Genomic DNA, 12500 nt, shown 5'->3' with positions numbered 1-12500 from the left:
TTGAAAAACTGACTGACGAAAAAAAAAGACCCAAATTGACTGACTGACTGACTGACTGGTACACAAACAAGCCACATGACAAATACAAAAGAAAATATGATGTAAATGATTAGTAAACTCGACTGACTGACTGACTGACTGACTGACTGACTGACTGACTGACTGAGTGGGTGAGTGTGTCTGGTTTCAGTCGAGCACACCTTAGCACGAGCTCTCAACCATGAAGGTGATGATACGGTGAAAGTGAGTATGCTGCTGCTGTCTCTCTCTCTCTCTCTCTCTCTCTCTCTCTCTCTCTCTCTCTCTCTCTCTCTCTCTCTCTCTCTCTCTGGTTTTATTCACTCATTCGACAATTTTTTTCCTAACTTTTAAATTTCATGGCTAGTTTTATTTATCGATTATTTCTTATCCATCATTTTTCTTCTTATGCATTAATTTATTTACTTTTATTTCATCTATTATCTTTTTTTGTACAATCTTTTTTTTTATCTTTGTCTAATTCCTCTCATTAATCGATTTCTCTCTCTCTCTCTCTCTCTCTCTCTCTCTCTCTCTCTCTCTCTCTCTCTCTCTCTCTCTCTCTCTCTCTCTCTCTCTCTCTCTCACCTTACTGACTATATCCCTTTCTCCTGACCCTCTTTATCTCATCTAATCTCTCACACTTTTCCTTCCCTCCCTCTCACTCTCTCACCTGTCCAGTAGTTCCATCACCTATCCTCCTCCTCCTCCACCACCACTCACTTTACCTGTGGGAAATATTACCTGTTGGTCACCTTAGAAAACTGACACATGAGAACCGAAGGGGGAAAATAAGATAGGAGTGCACGAGAGAACAGAAAGAAAGAACAAACAGTATTTGATATTTTGCCCCCCTTTATAAGAGAGAGAGAGAGAGAGAGAGAGAGAGAGAGAGAGAGAGAGAGAGAGAGAGAGAGAGAGAGAGAGAGAGAGAGAGAGAGAGAGAGAGAGAGAGAGAGTCGCTACTGTCTCCCTCTCACTTACAACTGGTTTATTAGAATTAATGAGCGTATTTTACTTATATTTTACCTTTACTTTTACACTTGACAAGGCTGACAGGAGGAGGAGGAGGAAGAAGAGGAGGAGGAGAAGGAGGAGGAGAGAGAAGGGGAAAGAAAATGTATACTTTGAAACGACACAAAATTAAACTCTCCCCACCGCCATGTTACGTGAGAGAGAGAGAGAGAGAGAGAGAGAGAGAGAGAGAGAGAGAGAGAGAGAGAGAGAGAGAGAGAGAGAGAGAGAGAGAGAGAGAGAGAGAGAGCAAAAAATGGAGTACAGACCAACATACGGGAGGGAGAGGAATGTGAGATGAAAGGAGAGGGAGGGAGGAAAGGGAGAGGAAAGATACAGGGAGAGGGAGAGAGGGAATAGTACTGATAAAAAAGGGAGGGGGAAAGAAGGAGGGGGAGAAGATGAAGAGATAAATATTAGAAGCATGTAGGGTGGAGGAGGAGGAGGAGGAGGAGGAGGAGGAGGAGGAGGAGGAGGAGGAGGAGGAGGAGGAGGAGGAGGAGGAGGAGATAAAAGGAAGAGGTCAGGTCAAAAAATGGTTACAGTGTGCAAGAGAGAGAGAGAGAGAGAGAGAGAGAGAGAGAGAGAGAGAGAGAGAGAGAGAGAGAGAGAGAGAGAGAGAGAGAGAGAGAGAAATCCTTGAGAAAGACTGAAATTTGAGAGAAGTAATAATATAAGTGTGTGTGTGTGTGTGTGTGTGTGTGTGTGTGTGTGTGTGTGTGTGTGTGTGTGTGTGTGTGTGTGTGTGTGTGTGTGTGTGTGTGTGTGTGTGTGTCTTTCTTAAACATAAATATAGACTTGGTGAGTAGTGAAAGGAACTGAGCTCTCTCTCTCTCTCTCTCTCTCTCTCTCTCTCTCTCTCTCTCTCTCTCTCTCTCATGCACACGAGAAAGTTCAGATCCATTATCAGCTTATCTTGTATCTACAGATCAAGCTTAAGATAACACACACACACACACACACACACACACACACACACACACACACACACACACACACAGGAAACGCCTCAAAAAATGTATAAAACACGAGCACTTTTCTAGAGAGAGAGAGAGAGAGAGAGAGAGAGAGGGTGGGGGAGCGCCATATTGTCAAGAGCAGGCCTTCCATGGGCGGCTTCACTGAGAAAATGACATAATGACGTACGTGCTCTCTCTCTCTCTCTCTCTCTCTCTCTCTCTCTCTCTCTCTCTCTCTCTCTCTCTCTCTCTCATATACACGATACAATTTCCCCCTTGCTTTAAAGAAAAACGAAAAAAAAAAATTCCTTCCACAAAGCATAAATAAACACCAACACAAAATAACAACAACAACAAAATAACACCTTGAAAATATTATTGAATTTCTCTTCCCCTCTATCTTTAAATCTTTCTCCCGCAGTTGAGAAGGAGGAGGAGGAGGAGGAGGAGGAGGAGGAGGAGGAGGAGGAGGAGGAGGAGGAGGAGGAGGAGAGGAAGAGGAAGAAGAAAAGAGAAAATGTTGCAATGGACGTAAAAGCCTTCAGGGGAAAGAGGAAGAATAAAAAGCCCATTAAAATAAATAATAAAGCTTGGAAGAGGAAGAGCAAGGAAGAGAGTAAGAGAGAGGAGAGGAAGAGGAGGGGGGAAGAGAGGGAGGAGAGGAAGGGGGATGTGAGGGGAAGAGGACAACTGCATATGAAGGAGTTTAAAGGGAAGGGAACAAGAGATGAAGGGTGCACTGAAGGAAGGGGAGAGGAAGGGAAGAGAGAACAAAGGAAGGAAGGATGAAAGAAAGAAAGAATTGAAACAAATCAGACAAAAAAAAATTATTGATTTAAGGAACCAGAAAACATGAAGAAATAATAGAAATAAAAAGGAACACGAAAACGAAGGAAAAAGGGAAAGAAGGAAAGATGTAGAGGAGTAAAAAAAATATGACAGAAAAGCAAGTAGAAGTTAATACAAATACAATACGGAATATTAACAGTAAGGAAGGAAGGAACCAAACAAGATAGTAAGGAAGGAAAGAAGGAAGGAAGAAAGGAAGGAAGGAAGGAAACGAACCAGGGTAGAAATACCATGTCAGTTGTCAGTCATATATCAAGTTACATTTTTCTTTACATAACCTGGTGTGTGTGTGTGTGTGTGTGTGTGTGTGTGTGTGTGTGTGTGTGTGTGTGTGTGTGTGTAAAAACTAACTGACATACAGCCGTTAAAGTAACACAAACTAACAATAATTGTATTAATAAACATAGCTCTCTCTCTCTCTCTCTCTCTCTCTCTCTCTCTCTCTCTCTCTCTCTCTCTCTCTCTGTGTGTGTGTGTGTGTGTGTGTGTGTGTGTGTGTGTGTGTGTGTGTGTGTGTATTAAACTGAAAATCAGTCAGTTTCAACACGCACTTCATAAATTACTCAATCTTCCAACATACAACTGTCAGAATTCTATGACCCAATCTTGTAAGTATAAACGACTGGATTCAACAAATACCTCAAGCATAAACGACTCAATTCTCACAACACATATATCGGTGACACACTTTGTACATGTTTACTTCACTTCTTGCCTACGTACTACTTGTTCTCGTTTCTTCAGGTCAGTTCAGCCAAGTGTAAACAGTGAGTGTCTGAACCTCTTCCTGCTGGCACTCTGAACTTTGAACAATGTGTTAATTAGGGACACAAAAATGTATTGCTTTCTTCCAGCTCACCTGAAGGCGGTCTGCCTACCTGTCTGTTTTGTCATTAACGTGAGGTGGAAGTTTCTCTCTCTCTCTCTCTCTCTCTCTCTCTGCTTGCTTTTCCTTCCTCTTCTTTCTTACATTCCTACTTATCTCCATTACCTTCCTTCATTCCTTTCTTTCCGTCTCCTCTTTCAATTCTTCCTTATCTTCGGTATCTCTCTCTCTCTCTCTCTCTCTCTCTCTCTCTCTCTCTCTCTCTCTCTCTCTCTCTCTCTCTCTCTAGCGAGTAGCGAAGGTCAAGTAGGAAACAGAGGAGGTCGCGGGAACCATAAACCCCTTGGGGAAAACACAGCAGGGGGAGGAAGAGGAGGAGGGAAAGGCGGTGCTGGAGGGAAGGGTGGAGAGTCTCCAGAGGAAGGAGGAAGGAGGGAGGCTGGGGACTGGTGGTGATTTGACGGGTGTCCTTAGGGAGCTTTGGGGCTTAGCAGGGAGGCGTCCAAAGCTGAGGACATCTTGACGGACATCTTGACAAACGACCAAAAAGTGGACACGAGGGGCAAGTTAGTCACACAAAGGCCACCGAAGAATAAGAAAGGCTAAACTGAACCAGATTGAGAAATTTCCCTAAGATGACTTGGGGTATCAGTATGGATGGACTACTGAAACTGAAAGAATTATATATAAAAAAAAAAGGAAACTGAACTAGATCGAGATAAGTTTTGCTAGAGTGGCTTGGAACACCTCAGTACAAGACAATTAAGGTTAACTGGATTGAAACTAAAGGATGGTAAAGAAAGAAAAGGCAGAGAACTATGGATAGATAAGATAGTTTGCTGGGAAAGCCTGGAATTCATACAGCTGATACCGATTACAAATGATTACACAAAAGAACCAAACAAGACCCTTTCGTCCTTGCAAGGCTGTTCGGGAACCACTAATTACCTGCAGACATGGATGAGTGAAGGTTGGGGGGTTTTGTAAATAGAGTCAATATCAAAATGGTGGGGGTGGTGATGAAAGAGATGTCAAGCTCCATTATAGCCCACAAGTTGTGCTGTGTTGAATTAATACAAGAACAAATCAACAAATCAGTGGTGTATAAAAACAGAACCCAAACAAAAGTGCTTGAGTCAAATCAGTGTTTGCATAATGCTGCTGCCAGTAATCAAGAACAGGATACACGGTGGGTTTTTTATGGTTGTGAGTGTACTTGTATGTATTTCTGTCCGTGAATGTTGGCTGTTTACTCTCTCTTTCTCTCTCTCTCTCTCTCTCTCTCTCTCTCTCTCTCTCTCTCTCTCTCTCTCTCTCTCTCTCTCTCAAATACACACACACACACAAAAAAAAAACACAGCTACACAAAACACATACCACCGCTAATTAAGGCAACATCAAGCAGCAACACAACACATCAACACACCTGTACTTCAAGAGGATAACCTTACACCTGTAGAACAAAGAAACACAACCCCGGCAGCTCTGTTATGGTTGGAGGCAATACTCCCTCCACTTCCCCCTTCCCTCCACCTCCTCTACCTCCTCCTCCTCCTCTTGCAAGACTAGTTCATTTCCTCACGTCACCTTCCCTCCCACTCACCCCTGCTCCACTACCTCCCTCCACCTCTCCTCTTCCAAGACCCCCCAGTGAGCCTATCCTGTTGTCATGTCGAAATAGAAGAGGATGGAATGGTAGAGTCCAGGAAGAGAGGGAAGGGGGAAAAGGAGAGGGGGTCAGGGAGGTTAAGGTTGGAATGGACAAGGCGGGGCACTGGGTATAGGGCAAGGTGTGGTAAGTGAATGGGGGGGGTTGTTAAAATGTCCATTGGGGATGGGATGAAGGGAGGGGGAAGGTTTTGAGAGGGGTGACAGGGTGAGGTAGCGATTAGGGAATAGGATGAGGGGTGAGGGTGGTTTAAGGGGGGTTAGTGAAGGGCAGGGTGTGAGGGAGGAAATCACAGGCCATAAATATTAGAACGAATAGGAATTGTTCGTGTTACTATTTTCATCACCAGTACTTGATATATAAATAAATGTAAAAATGGCAAAAAATATAATATGGCAGGAAATATTTGAAGTAACGTTAACGATTTCCTTGTCTAAATGAATCCGGAATGCGTAAGTGCAATTATTAAATATTATACAAGTGACCTTTTAAGTATATAATTTCTATGACTAAATATTTACAAGCTTTACTCCTAACCATCTTTGGACTTGATGGACATTTTTATTAACTATTCATTAAAATAACAATACTAATAAACAACTCACTACAACAACCTTGACATCACTATAGTTATCTTATTCACTACCATCAATACAACTCCATCCCTCACTATCTCTTTATTCAGTTATCCACTTCGGTCACCATCACACCATCCGCCCACTTCTCTATCACCCCAACCCCTCACCATCATTACCACAGGCACCACCAGCACCACTTCTCGACAGCATCTCATTCACCATCTCAGCTTTATCATCCTCCCAGTCCTCCACCGCGCCACTATCATTACCACCACACCCTGCACCACCAGCGGCTCTCTATCACCATTACGAGGACTACTGTCTCTTCTTCACGCTCCACAGCCCCACCAGCCTGACCGCAGCACGTTTTCCCTCCATCTATATTCCTCCGTGTCTCCCTTCAATAGGACTTGCCCTTCAACTTAATTCTTAACTCCAGTCAGGTTGTTTCGTGTTCTCCTGATGGGTTGTGACCGTAACAACCTCATGTCTTTTAGTGAGGGTGATCCTAAGATGCTTGGTAAAATTTACTTCTGATTGTGTGGCATTTTAACAATCCAAAGAAAATTATAATAAAAAACTAACTACTTATCTGTATTCATATCTGGTTTACCTGGTTACATATACAATAAAATATCACTGTAATTTATATGAAATGTGAAGGTGATCTTCCTCAACGATTATAACAGGTAACTCGGATGATCTTCCAGTGTTTACATTTGGTTCACCTGGTAACGAACACTGCCATAAAAAGCAAAAGAAACATGATCACAGCACGCTACCTCGAAGACAGCTCACGTGACCTTGAACAAAGACAAGCCGGTCACTTACCTCCATCAAAAACACCATCACACCAATCCACCAACGGTTCGCTCCCCTTACGCGGCTCAGACACAACACGACACACACCCGCTCCTCTCCACACCACTAATAACACCCAATAAACGAGGGGATGGGGGAGGGGCTATTATTTGAAGTGTACGGTTCGCCAAGTACTATCAGCAGCCGCTAGTGGTCGCGCGGGACATGTAGTAGTATGTGGGATACAGGATGGAGGGCAGAAAGCGGGCGTGCAGGCGGCGTTGTCAGCTGGGCGAGCGAGCACGTGGTGGCCCGGGGGTGGGAATGTCACGCGGCGGGGTACATATGTCACGCCTGTAAACATGGACTCTGCCTGGTTCGCTGGTCTGTGAAGTTTCATGTTTGAGTGAAATACTTCATTCTAACTGTGCTCCATCGCCTTCCACAAATATGGACGGATAAACTGATGGTAATACTGCAAAATAATTCCCTTGAAACACGTTCTAGTAGCGAAAATACAGCGTAGGGCACGAAGAAATAAGAAACAGCCCGAGCAAACCAAGACGTTACCCTCCTGCACTTCCCACTCACAGCACATAAAGCCACTCGTTAACGGCCGCCATATAGAGACACGAGGAGCACACTCATGTAAATAAGACAGGACAGAGCACCCCACACACACACACAAACACACTCGCTATGTAGGCAGCAGGCCATCGCCCCTACCCCCACCAGCCAGCCAGCCGCCACAAGCCCCCACCACACACGCACCGCCCGACACACCAGCGTTAGGGGAAGAATGCATGACTCAACCCTAGCCGACCTGCCTGACCGCCTCCCTCACTGCTTAGCGCCAAGGTCACGCAACGCCCAACAACACGGTCTGACTGACGTGGCGGGACAGTGACGAGGGGTGTGTTTGACTGCTTTGTTGGTTCTTACTGTCTTAGAAGTGGGTAGAGGAGTGAAACAGAAGACGAGAGGCGAAGTAATGTGTATGGTGGGTATGATAGGAGGATGATGGTGATGGTTGTGATAATGTAATGCGAGTATGGTGGTTATGGTGTTGACTGAGAATGACAATGATAAGCATACGTGTGGCTGAGATATGATGTCAATGCCAAAGGGAGAGGAAATGAAAGGTTACATACGGACAGGAAATGAAAGGTTACGTTATAAAAAACAAAACAGTAAAAGTCAATCAAAGGTAAACACTAATGAGGGATGGATGGATGCATGTAACAAGGGAACACCTGGCTCATTAAAACAGTAATTACAGCGACGGTTCGTGAGGTGCATCATAAAACCACATCACATCACGGCGCCAGAATTATAGCACCAATGATTATGGCGGATGCACGAACCAGGAGATAAACACCAAACAACAATAATGATGATGACTGAGGGGAGCACGCGAGGTTGACAAGGGGACAAACAACCCAAAGGTATAATTACAACACCCACGAAAGTCAAGCGGATCGCACGAGGGGAGGTTAAAGGTAAGCAAAACACGCGAAAAGAGGGGAATGGCGCTTAATCGAGATGAAAATTATGTAGACGAGAAAGATTGCAGTCATTACGTGAGATTCTAAAGTGAAACCATAAAAAACTGACGCCGCCACGAGTTATTGCACTGAGGAGGAGGAGGAGGAGGAGGAGGAGGAGGAGGAAGCACACCTGGGCAGGTATACGCAATTCTCCCAGCGAGGCCACAAGGTCATGCCACCGGTTTGCCACGATTCTCTCTCTCTCTCTACTCCTTACCTGCCACCTTCAGCATCCCTCCCTTCCCTCCTTCATACCTCCCCCAAACCCTCTCTCGCCCCTTCTCCAACCCTCCCCACCTCACCTTCCCAAACTTCTCCCTCCTCCTACCCCCTCCTCTCCTCTCCCCAGTCCTTGTTAGACTCACAAGCAGCACAATCAGCTTCTCTTCTCCCAGCATCCCTCCCACATTTAAAAGCCACAGCTGGAGGGCATCAGCCTGACCTCAGCACCTCAGCACCACCGAGCACACTGACTCACTGCACGGTGGGGGAAAATATGCCACGAACGAAAGAAAGAAGGGACAGCTAAAGAAAGGAAGATGATGAGCGTGTGATGGAACAAAGACACGACGGGAAATACGAGGAAATGAAGGAATGTGAAAGGGGGAAAAATTGATAAGTGAAGAGTAACAAGAGGGAAAGCCAGACAACTAAATCAGAGAAAACACGACTAAAAGAAGGAAAAAAGGAAAATCTGATAAAAAGCAAAACTAAAAGAAAAGTAAGAAACAATTAAAATATAACCATAAAAATATACCACATAAGTAAGAAAAATGGAACACTAAACATAGGATGGTGAGTGTGTGATGTAGCAGATACGAAGAAAATACGAGGGAATGAAAGAATGAGAAAGAGGAAAACTTGATAACTAAAGAGGGAAAGGTAGATTTAAGGGGAAAAAAAAAAAAGGAAAACCACACAACAAATTAAAGGAAAAAAGTAAACATGAGTTACAGAAGGAAGCAAAATAAGATAAGAACAAAATTATAACTAAAATAAAGATAAATTCAAATAAAAATCAAAAAATATTTGTCAAATAACTAAGATTATGCAAATTGCCTCACTTTTTACACCAAGCTGAACTTAGAAGCCTTTTTTTATATATTTATCTTCCTAAAAATGGTAATCCTGTAATGATCACAGTAGTAGTAGTAGTAGTAGTAGTAGTAGTAGTAGTAGTAGTAGTAGTAGTAGTAGTAGAAGAAAAAAAAGAAAAAGTAGTAGTAGTAGTAGTAGTAGTAGTAGTAGTAGTAGTAGTAGTAGTAGTAGTAGTAGTAGTAGTAGTGGCAGTGGAAGAAGTAGGGATGGCAGTAACAGTAGCAGCAGTGGTGGTGGTGATGGTGGTGGTGTAAAAGTGATTTAACAGGAGGTGAGTTTGAGAATGCAAGTTGTGAGGCGGTAAGCCATTGTTATGACTGCACTGATTGACTGTGGGAGGAGGAGGAGGAGGAGGAGGAGGAGGAGGAGGATACACAGGCAGCGGAAGAATAATTCGAGTAGTGTATGTATGACTCTTTCCTGTTTCCCTCTCTCTCTCTCTCTCTCTCTCTCTCTCTCTCTCTCTCTCTCTCTCTCTCTCTCTCTCTCTCTCTCTAAGTCATGACCCTAACCGATATGTACAGGGGCCGCTCTCATGAACCTAACTGTCTTTCACACACACACACACACACACACACACACACACACACACACACACACACACACATCCCCACGCGTGTTTAAGGGAGAGAGAGAGAGAGAGAGAGAGAGAGAGAGAGAGAGAGAGAGAGAGAGAGAGAGAGAGAGAGAGAGAGAGAGAGAGAGAGAGAGAGAGAGAGAGAGAGAGAGAGACGACCCCCTTGCCCCTTCACGTCCCACGAGGGCAAAGAGGCTGAGAGAGAGAGAGAGAGAGAGAGAGAGAGAGAGAGAGAGAGAGAGAGAGAGAGAGAGAGAGAGAGAGAGAGAGAGAGAGAGAGAGAGAGAGAGAGAGAGAGAGAGAGAGAGAGAGAGAGAGAGAGAATGATAATTACACGGCCAAAATTCAGCAAAAATTGTGGTCACCTAATTTCGTTGAGCAAACATATTTTTAATAATAACTTTAAATCCTTTCAAATTAAAGACCCGATATAAAGAAGAAGAAGAAGAAGAAGAAAGGGACCAACACCAATAGCAGCAGCAACAGCAAAAAGAGCAAAACCAACAACAACAACAACAACAACAACGACAACGACGAGGAGGAGGAGGAGGAGGAGACGAAGATGAAACCCTCAAAAATAAACCTATTGAAAAGAAACCTCAAAAAACACGCACAGAAACCCATAAATACCCAAACAAAGGGACAAAAGGAAGAAGAATAGGATGGGAAGGGAAACTTGAGGGATGAATGGAGGAGAGAGAGAGAGAGAGAGAGAGAGAGAGAGAGAGAGAGAGAGAGAGAGAGAGAGAGAGAGAGAGAGAGAGAGAGAGAGAGAGAGAGATGGAAGGGTAGGAAAGGAAGGTCACGTGATCTGACCCGCATCCCACTACCACCACCACCACCACAACTACTACTACAATTACCACCATCGCCACTATCATCACTACAATAAACACTACCACCACCACTATCATCACCACCACATTACCACCATCACCACCATCACCATCACGACCACTATTACCATTACAATTACTACCATTAACACCTGCAATAACACCAATAACACGTCCCGGCAGGTGAAGTAAAGGCGTGTTTACGATGCACTCACCTGAATCTAATTAAATTTTCGCGCAGGTAATAATGGAATGGAAATCAAAACAGAAATATATCGCTAATTATTTCTCATAGTGTGGGAGTCGTACTGAATCTCTCTCTCTCTCTCTCTCTCTCTCTCTCTCTCTCTCTCTCTCTCTCTCTCTCTCTCTCTCTCTCTCTCTCTCTCTCTCTCTCTCAGATCCTGTTTGCTGAATAATACAATTTCTTCACTTTATTGTAATGTTGAAATCCTTTGTATGCCAATAAAAACAGGAGGAGGAGGAGGAGGAGGAGACAAGGAAGGAAATGTCAAAGCAGAAGAAAGCAGAATCGAACAGGACATGAGAGAGAGAGAGAGAGAGAGAGAGAGAGAGAGAGAGAGAGAGAGAGAGAGAGAGAGAGAGAGAGAGAGAGAGAGAGAGAGAGAGAACCCATCCAGTCATAGCTCATTCACTAAAGTATTACAGCTCACTACGCTAATGAACATTTAAATAGACGTAAACAAATAAAATAGATGAAAAAGAAAACAACACTCTCTCTCTCTCTCTCTCTCTCTCTCTCTCTCTCTCTCTCTCTCTCTCTCTCTCTCTCTCTCTCTCTAAAAGGTTGCCAAGATCATTTACTAAGAGCCCCGTGTTTACCTGGTGATGGATCTCAGGTAAACACTTCCTGCGTGGCCTGATGAGTGCTCCCTCCAGGTAAAGAAAAGGCAGGTTAACCCTTTGCTATTTACCTTAATTACGCCCTTACCTGCCTTTATTGGTTTCCGTGTTGCTTTCCTTTCGCTGGTTCCGTTGTTTTATGGTTTGAGTGTTTGTGTGTTGTCTGCTTGTGTTTTTTTTATTGATATTTGTTTGTTTTTCCCTGTCTGTCAGTCTGTCTGTCTTATTTCAATCCGTGTCTTTGTATCTGTCTGTCTTATTTGCATTTGTTTGTTTATCTTTTCCTGTCTACCAGTGTGTGTGTGTATGTCTGTCTTTGTCATTGTCTTCCTTCCAGATATTAATGTATATTTCTGTCTTCTTGTCTTCCTTTTATTGTATTTCTTTTCCTTCTTAGTCTGCTGCTTATCTTTCTTCCTGTCTACGTATAATTCTCTCTCTCTCTCTCTCTCTCTCTCTCTCTCTCTCTCTCTCTCTCTCTCTCTCTCTCTCTCTCTCTCTCTCAAGGAGTATGGTAGGAAATCTTGTCTTACACAAAACCTGTTTACCTTCCTTCTCCTTCTCCTCCTCCTCTTCCCCCATCCCCCCACTCCTTCTCTTCCGCCCACAGCTGTCTCCACCTGCTCCTCATTAACTGGTCCCCTGCTTCCTGTTACACCTGCGCGCCGCCTAATGGACTGCCCTTACCTGGAAACTCCCTGCTCTAATTAGTAACTCACCTGGCTGCTCCACACAGGTATTAAATGCACATGTGACACCTCGCACCTGTGATGACTAATTGGATTGCGTAGGTATTGTGTCTGAAGGTCTCTCTCTCTCTCTCTCTCTCTCTCTCTCTCTCTCTCTCTCTCTCTCTCTCTCTCT

At 44.0% G+C, this 12500-nt stretch overlaps 1 protein-coding gene across 7 annotated transcripts in view; it reads right to left on the bottom strand.

Moving 5' to 3' along the window:
• Window positions 1-12500, bottom strand: part of LOC135090640 (myosin-7B-like) — a 63475-nt gene that overhangs the window by 34742 nt on the left and 16233 nt on the right. Inside the window, exon 1 of one of the 7 annotated variants that reach the window (XM_063987584.1) lies at window positions 6745-7296. The exons of the other annotated variants lie outside the window; for them this stretch is intronic. The gene's annotated coding sequence lies outside the window, so the exon portion shown is untranslated. Of the gene's footprint in view, window positions 1-6744; window positions 7297-12500 lie in introns of those variants that run through there. 7 annotated transcript variants of the gene reach the window in all.

Source organism: Scylla paramamosain, chromosome 35 (genome assembly GCF_035594125.1).
Source record: "Scylla paramamosain isolate STU-SP2022 chromosome 35, ASM3559412v1, whole genome shotgun sequence".
Lineage (NCBI taxonomy): Eukaryota > Metazoa > Arthropoda > Malacostraca > Decapoda > Portunidae > Scylla > Scylla paramamosain.
The sequence above is the reverse complement of the archived record's forward strand: the minus strand, read 5'-3'. Positions and strand labels throughout refer to the sequence as shown.